Here is a 7967-nt window from a genome sequence, read left to right on the forward strand (position 1 = left end):
GGGGGGTTGGGGAGGGGGAGGAAAGAAGAGGGCTAGAATGCTACCTAAGGTAGCTCGAAGCCACCCAGAGCATAACGTAGCTTATGAGCGAAGACATGACTTCGAAACCTCTTGGTCCTTTGATGAACGGTGGGATCACAGATACCATCAAGAAGGTCCCAATCAGCCACGAGAAGACGAAAGATCCCGTCCTGTTTCATCACAATGTTCAACATGATCAGGTGCCAAAATGCAAAGGTTTTTTGGGAGTATGATGAGCTTTGCTTATTACCCGTAAAGGAAAGACCAAAGCTGGATGAAGTAAAACGTAGGTACTACTGATAACAAAACCTGCAGAGTCGGGAACAGAACCGTCAGAGCGCCGAGAACTGCGAACGTGACTGCCGTTTTGACAAGAAAAGCAGTGGGAGGAGCTTGGAATCTCTCGAAAACAAAGTTCACAGCTTTGGACTGCCTGCCTCACTTGGCGCACCTTTTTCGTTATGTCGATCTTTGGGTTTTTCCTCTCATGGAACTTTTGCATGATGATCTTGTCATGAGCTGATTCGATGGCGTCAACACTAGGTTTGTGACCGGCGTACTGCTGAATGAGAAAGTTCCTGGCGCCTTGAATCTCATCCTCGAAGGCCATCTTGCTAATCCCAAGGCGTTTGTATGGGTCTGGGAAGAAGAGTTAAAGACTTGAGAGCTTCTCTGAGATTTACCAAACCGGTCTGAACGATATCGGAAGTGAAACCTGGGCGGAGTTACAGTTAACCCGGACGCACTCATCATCTCTCTCTGGTAAAGACGTCGGGCCTTTTCCTTCACAACAAGAAACTGAATCCCTAAATTCTATAAAATTATCACAATCGCTGATCAACCAATTACACAATCACTTTGCATTCTAAACCTACAGCTAAAGCTAACATTCAACGAGTTATACAAACTGAATAATAATCATAATACAAAGTTCGATTGAACCAAAAGCCAATTCTTATGTTAACACAATACAATTCGGAAGCAGCTTCCAGGTAAAACCAAACATAGGAGAAGAGACTGTATCGCCGATGAAAAACAGCTTCACAACACCACTTTCCCTTTCCCTCCTCCTGGAAGTGGAACCTTCCACAAAGACGAAACGAAACGAAACGCTACTCCCAAGAAGATAGATTTATATTTTTACTAATAATATATTTCAAGTCCGACGTAGTCTAGCTGGTTAGGATACTTGGCTCTCACCCGAGAGACCCGGGTTCGAGTGCCGTGACGGAGATTTTTTTTGTTTCTTTATAATTTTTCCAACTGAGAACTATATTGTTCATCATATATATATATACTGACCAACTGTTAATATAAGACTTGATATCAACTAAACAAGTAACCTGCTCCCAATTCGTTCTTGAGGTGATCTTGTTTCCACCTCTGTTTGCTTCTTCCTCACCCTCTCCAACTGAAAAGTAGCAGGAAATCGTAATTTTTGTCATATAAGTAAACGACAACAAACACACATCTTACATGAAACTTCTATCATTTGCATTGCTTACCAGAGATTACAAAGATCCACTTTATGTATAAGTTGAAATCAGAACGACCAGGGTAGTTGGTGTGAAGAACCAAACTTCTTAGCTCTGTGAGTCTGTACAAAAGATGGAGTCAGTGATAAATACAACATATCAACATATCAAGGGAGGGAACATATTTAATAAAACATATCAAATTTATATCATAAATACATCAATTTATGTGATTATCAATTTACAATAAAATTAAACCAATGGTATTGTAGTAAATTCAATTAATCTTTTGGCAATTAAGAATTTTATTATTATTAGATGATAAAAATTATAGAAAACACAAAAAAAAAATGTTTTCAGGATTTTATTTTTTGTAGAACTGATGTCATACAAAGAAATGAAAAACCTTTGGAATGTAAAATAATTTTGGCAATTCTTTATATGTAAAGTTACTAGTAAAATATTTATAGAGATTTTATCTTGATTTTCGAGTTCAGCAATCATAAAGTATTTTAGATTGTTGAATAAATGTCTTGAACCTTAGAGCAAAAACCTAAGAACTCTTAATTTGTATAGTTTTAAGTCTTGAGTAATGTATATATTGAAACACAAGAGTAATAAGAAGTCCTTCTCTTATTCAATCAATCAAGTAAACTCAATCAAGCTCTCTCAATCACACAACAACTCACACGCTTTGTCTAAAGACTAAAGCTTATTTATAAGGCAATCAAAAAATCCTAATCCTAGTTGATAATCATAAAAACATATTATGATCATTATCCAAAACAATTCATAAATCAACTAGGAATCAAATAATTTATTGCTCAAACATTCTCCCCCTTAAGCTTGAACTCACTCACATCTTCAACTCCAATCAATTTTCTCATTTCAATGAACTTGATTCTCCCAAGTGGTTTGGTTAATATGTCAGCTCTTTGTTCATTGCCGGGTACATGCTCAACCTCAACCTGTTCATTCTCAACACATTCACGTATAAAGTGAAACCTCCTATGAATGTGCTTACTCCTTCCATGAAACACCGGGTTCCTTGCTAGTTGTATCGCCGATTTATTGTCAACCTTGATCATCACCTTTTGACACTCCTCAATGAATGTGCTAAACCTCTTGATCTTATCCATGGAGATCTGTGTGGTCCAATCTCTCCACCTACACCAGCTCAGAAACGATACATCTTGGTACTTATAGACGACAATACACGTTACATGTGGACCATATTATTGAAAGAAAAAGGCGAAGCATTCGAAAAATTCAAAAACTTCAAGAAGCTTGTCGAACAAGAAACACAGAACAAGATCAAGGTCTTGCGAACAGATAGGGGAGGTGAATTTACATCTCATGAATTCAGTAACTTCTGTGACAAGAATGGCATAAAACGACACTTGACTGCACCCTACACACCCCAACAGAACGGATTGGTTGAGCGTCGAAACCGAACTCTCATGGAGATGACGAGAAGTGTTCTAAAACACTTGAGTGTACCAAACGAATTGTCGGGCGAGGCCGTTCGACATTCCACGTACCTAATCAACCGTGTAGCTACAAGGTCGTTGAACGGGAAGACACCATACGAGATGTTGCGACTGAAAAAACCAAACATCAGCCACTTGAAGATCTTTGGCTGTGTATGCTATGCGAGAACCGAAGCTGTAGGAAGGAAGAAGCTCGATGATAGAACAAGGATGCTAGTCCACTTGGGAACTGAACCTGGGTCAAAAGCCTATAGGCTACTGGATCCAATTACCAAACGGATAGTAGTAAGCCGCGATGTACACTTCACCGAGGATAAAAGTTGGAATTGGAATGAAACAGAGGAGAAAACAGAGCAAGTAGAGCATTCTAAACCGGGAGAGTTTGTTGTTCGTGTAAGAAATGAGAGTGATGAAGAAGAAGATGCTCCAGCTGAGAATGAAACGAGTATTGATGAAGAAGAAGACTACGAAGTTGAAGAAGAAGGTAATGCTCAACCTCTACGACGATCACAACGTGCTTTGAGAACACCTTCTCACCTTGATGATTATGTTCTTCTGGCTGAGATTGAAAGTGAGCGTCTACTGATGGTTATAAATGAGGAACCGTGGGATTATGACGAGGCCAAGAAGCTTAAGGTTTGGGTCGATGCGTGCAAAGACGAGATCTTCTCAATAGAAAAAAATAAAACATGGGATCTAGTCTGTTTACCTGCGGGAGCAAAACCTATTGGTCTCAAATGGGTCTTTAAAGTTAAGCGTAATGCAGATGGAAGTATAAATAAGTTTAAAGCCCGACTAGTGGCTAAGGGATACGTCCAGAAGCATGGTGTTGATTATGATGAGGTCTTCGCACCAGTGGCTCGCATTGAGACAATACGTTTGATCATCGGACTAGCTGCTCTAAGAGGGTGGAAGATTCATCACCTGGATGTTAAAACCGCTTTCCTCCACGGAGACTTTAAAGAAGAAGTATATGTAAGCCAGCCACAAGGTTTCATCGTCAAAGGTCAGGAAGATAAAGTTTATAAACTTAAGAAAGCTCTGTATGGTCTACGTCAAGCACCAAGAGCATGGAACGTGAAGTTGAATCAGATACTGCGAGGGCTTAACTTCTACCGTTGTGCAAAGGAAACGTCTCTGTACCGTAAGGAAGTGGACAATGAGCTTTTGGTTGTAGTTGTCTATGTTGACGACCTGCTTGTTACCGGATCATCGCTTAAAATGATAGAAATCTTCATAAAAGAGATGGCTACTAAATTTGAGATGAGTGATCTCGGGATGTTAACCTATTATTTGGGCATTGAAGTACTTCAAAGAGAAGATGAGATCGTTCTTAGTCAAGTTCGTTATGCAAGAAGGATACTTGAAGAAACTGGTATGGCTTCCTGTAACTCTACGCATATTCCTATGGAGATGAACTCGAAGTTCTCAAAAGCAGCCGACGAGAGGAGTGTGGACAGGACAGAGTATCGCCGTAACATTGGGTGCTTACGCTACCTATTACACACTCGACCTGATCTCTCTTTCAGTGTAGGAGTACTCAGCAGATATATGCAAGAGCCAAAGGAGTCTCATGCTGTGGCATTAAAACAGATAATAAGGTATTTGCGTGGAACATGTACTCTTGGTCTCCGGTTTTGAAGAGGAGAAGGTGTGAAACTTGAAGGTTTTAGTGATAGTTCACATAACATGGACATAGATGATGGGAAGAGCACAACCGGGCATGTATTTTATCTCGGAAATAGCCCCGTAACTTGGTGCTCTACTAAGCAAGAAATTGTTGCGTTATCAAGCTGTGAAGCGGAGTTCATGGCCACCACTGAAGCGGCGAAGCAGGCTATCTGGTTACAAGAGCTGGTGTAGGTGGAGAGATTGGACCACACAGATCTCCATGGATAAGATCAAGAGGTTTAGCAGATCAAAACGCCGTTGCTTGTGGGAATGATTTTCTTGCTTGCTTTCCAAGCAAACAGGATACGCAAGCTTCAGTCTTGATGACGGTCTCTGGCAACCCAGTGACCAGCTCCTTTCTCGCCATTAGTTTCAATGTCTCGATGTTGACATGACCGAGACGGGCGTGCCACAAAGTTGATTCAGACGCTGCACTTATCTGAAGGCATTGTATGCGGTCAGCGCTCAAAAATACCTTGTAGAGTCGACTACCCGTTCGTGTAGTCCGAAGCATAAGGTCTCCATACTTGTCAAACAATGTTAGTTCATTGTTTTTCATATGAACTTCGCATCCAGCTTCTGTAGCTTGTCCCAAGCTAATTATATTGCTCCTAAGCCCCGGGATGTAGTACACATTATTTAATATCTTCTTTTCACCTCCATCAAACACAAACCGAATAGAGCCTTTTCCTCTAATGTCTATTCGCGAGTCATCTCCGAACCTTACTTTACCCGTCACCGTTTCATCGAGACTCAAGAAGAATGAACGATCACCACACATATGGTTTGAAGCTCCATTATCAAGGTACCATATCATCTCTGTATCATGATTTGTCTCGAATATAGTAGGATTTACCTTCCTCTCGTTAAGGTACACGACTTCATGTACCATTAGTTCGTCAGCATCGTGAGTATCATCATCCTTTCCTTCCACAGCCTCATGTAATTTGAGCTTCTTGTCTGGACAGTCGCTCGTATAGTGACCTTGTTTATCACAGCTGAAGCACGTGATATGAGTTAAGTCTCCACCTCCACCTTGTCGTTGTTTGTAAGCCTCTCTTTGACTCTGAAACGTTGATCCAACACGGCCACGGCCTCTACCTCTCCAGTTAGATCTACCTCCTCGGCCACGGCCTCGACCACTATTATAGTTTCCTCCATGGTTTTCTTGACTTGTGTCGCCATACATTAATTTTTCTTGATCATCATGTGTATCTTCTTCGTCTTCTTCGGCGATCCTTTCTTCATATGCCTTCAAACGTCCGACTATATCCTCATAACTCGTGGTGTTAAGATCAAGAACTTGCTCAAGGGAGGCTACCATATGTATATATTTTTTCCTTGGCAAGCTTTTGAGGAATTTCTTTACAAGTTTGGGTTCTTCAATAGTCTCGCCCAAAGAAGCAGATTTTGACGTGATTTCAGCTAGTTTTCCAGCAAATATATCAATTGTGTCATCATTCTTCATCTTGAGTCTATCAAATTCTGCCATTAGGGTTTGCAATCTTGCTTCTTTGACTCTCTCTGCTCCCACATGACGTGCTTGTATTGCTTCCCACACCCCTTTTGAAGTATCAATATCTCCGACTTGTAGAATTAGGTTTTCGGGTATGGATTGAAACAAGAATGCTATTGCCATGTTATTTTTCTTCTCATCTTTCGATCCAGGATCAATTGTTTCCCATACTTCACAGACCTTAAGCGCTATCTTCATTCTCATGGACCAGACCGTGTAGTTTGAAGAAGTTAACATCGGAATGCTCTGATACCAAAATATTGAAACACAAGAGTAATAAGAAGTCCTTCTCTTATTCAATCAATCAAGCTCTCTCAATCACACAACAACTCACACGCTTTGTCTAAAGACTAAAGCTTATTTATAAGGCAATCAAAAAATCCTAATCCTAGTTGATAATCATAAAACATATTATGATCATTATCCAAAACAATTCATAAATCAACTAGGAATCAAATAACTTATTGCTCAAGGTTTCTTCAAGCTAACTTTAACAGTATACATATCTTTTTCTAAGAACATATGTTTTTTATACTTAAGTTGGTGGGACTTTTTTTTTTCCTTTTAGTTTATCATGTTTGCTAATACTTTTCTAACTTTTTTTTGGCAAAAATTGCAACTTTTAAACTCTATGCCGACTTAAATGCATGGTTCGTTAAGACCACAACTCTTCTCCGACGGAATTGGTCTCACTCGGGTTGTCTCGTTGATGTTTACATAATACATGTTTTTGGAATTCTTTAATTTTTCAACCTTTGGGAATTTGAGCTACTATTTGTGTGAAAGTGAAGAAAAAATTGTATCTGGAAAGCACTTTAACCATTTTGACACACGATCTTTGACTATTAATGTATGCTTGATAGGTGTCAGTTCATTATTTGTTTTGTTTGTTGGTAAAACGTTATATTCTCTTGACTCGAAGTTTTTGGGATGTAATTAAATGCTAAGCCTATTAGATTATAACATTGTATTTTTTTTTTTTTTAATTTGGAATCTAAAAAGTTGCAGTGTATTTGAAAAAATAAAATCTATTACAAGAAAGAAATTTATAACATTTTCTTCTAAAAGAACATAGTCATAACAAATTAATGTACAATGAATGTAACCCTAGAAAGTCAAAACATTTATATTTTAGAAATGGTTTTAAAATCCGGAAATAGTAGTATATTCAGACAACTAAAAGCAGAAATGATTTAAAAGATTTCTATAAAGATGTATATAAAATGTATGTTTTTTCTGCAAAATGGAGTCATAAAAGCAAAAAAGAAGTCCATATCATTTGTTCCCCACTTGTCTTCGTTCAAAACACAACACGCAACCATAACTCTCTTTTTTTTTTGAATGAATGTTAAATTTTTTATTCATAAAAAAATAAACTTTTTACATCAAGTGATACTTTATCTAAATAGACTTCTACTCCTATTTCCAAACCCTTTCTTTACAGCAACCTATGCTTCAAAACTCCTAAAGACCTAGCCATTAGCCAGAATCCTAATTACGTCCTTGTGCCAAACCAGTACTGCAGCATACCTTCCAACCCCCTTACTCCTTTGGACTGTACCAAACTGAGCTTGTTCCTGATAGCTTTATCTATCAGCTTTGCCAAGACCAGTAATGGGAGAGGCTGTTCACCATGACGCCTCTTGTTGCGTTCTGTCCAGATCATGTACAAGGCAGTCTGAAAAGCATAGCGAAGGGCAAACCTCTTCTTCTTCTCCATAGACTGGCTTGTGATCTGCCTGATAATGTCATCCCAACGAGTAGAGTAAGTGTTGAGCAGTATCCCTTTGGTGA

The 7967-nt window shown here is 39.1% G+C and overlaps 1 pseudogene; it reads right to left on the reverse strand.

Moving 5' to 3' along the window:
* Positions 1 to 6: 6 nt before the first annotated feature.
* On the reverse strand, positions 7 to 2635 carry LOC106333827 (annotated as a pseudogene).
* Positions 2636 to 7967: the final 5332 nt, after the last annotated feature.

Source organism: Brassica oleracea, chromosome C1 (genome assembly GCF_000695525.1).
Source record: "Brassica oleracea var. oleracea cultivar TO1000 chromosome C1, BOL, whole genome shotgun sequence".
NCBI lineage: Eukaryota > Viridiplantae > Streptophyta > Magnoliopsida > Brassicales > Brassicaceae > Brassica > Brassica oleracea.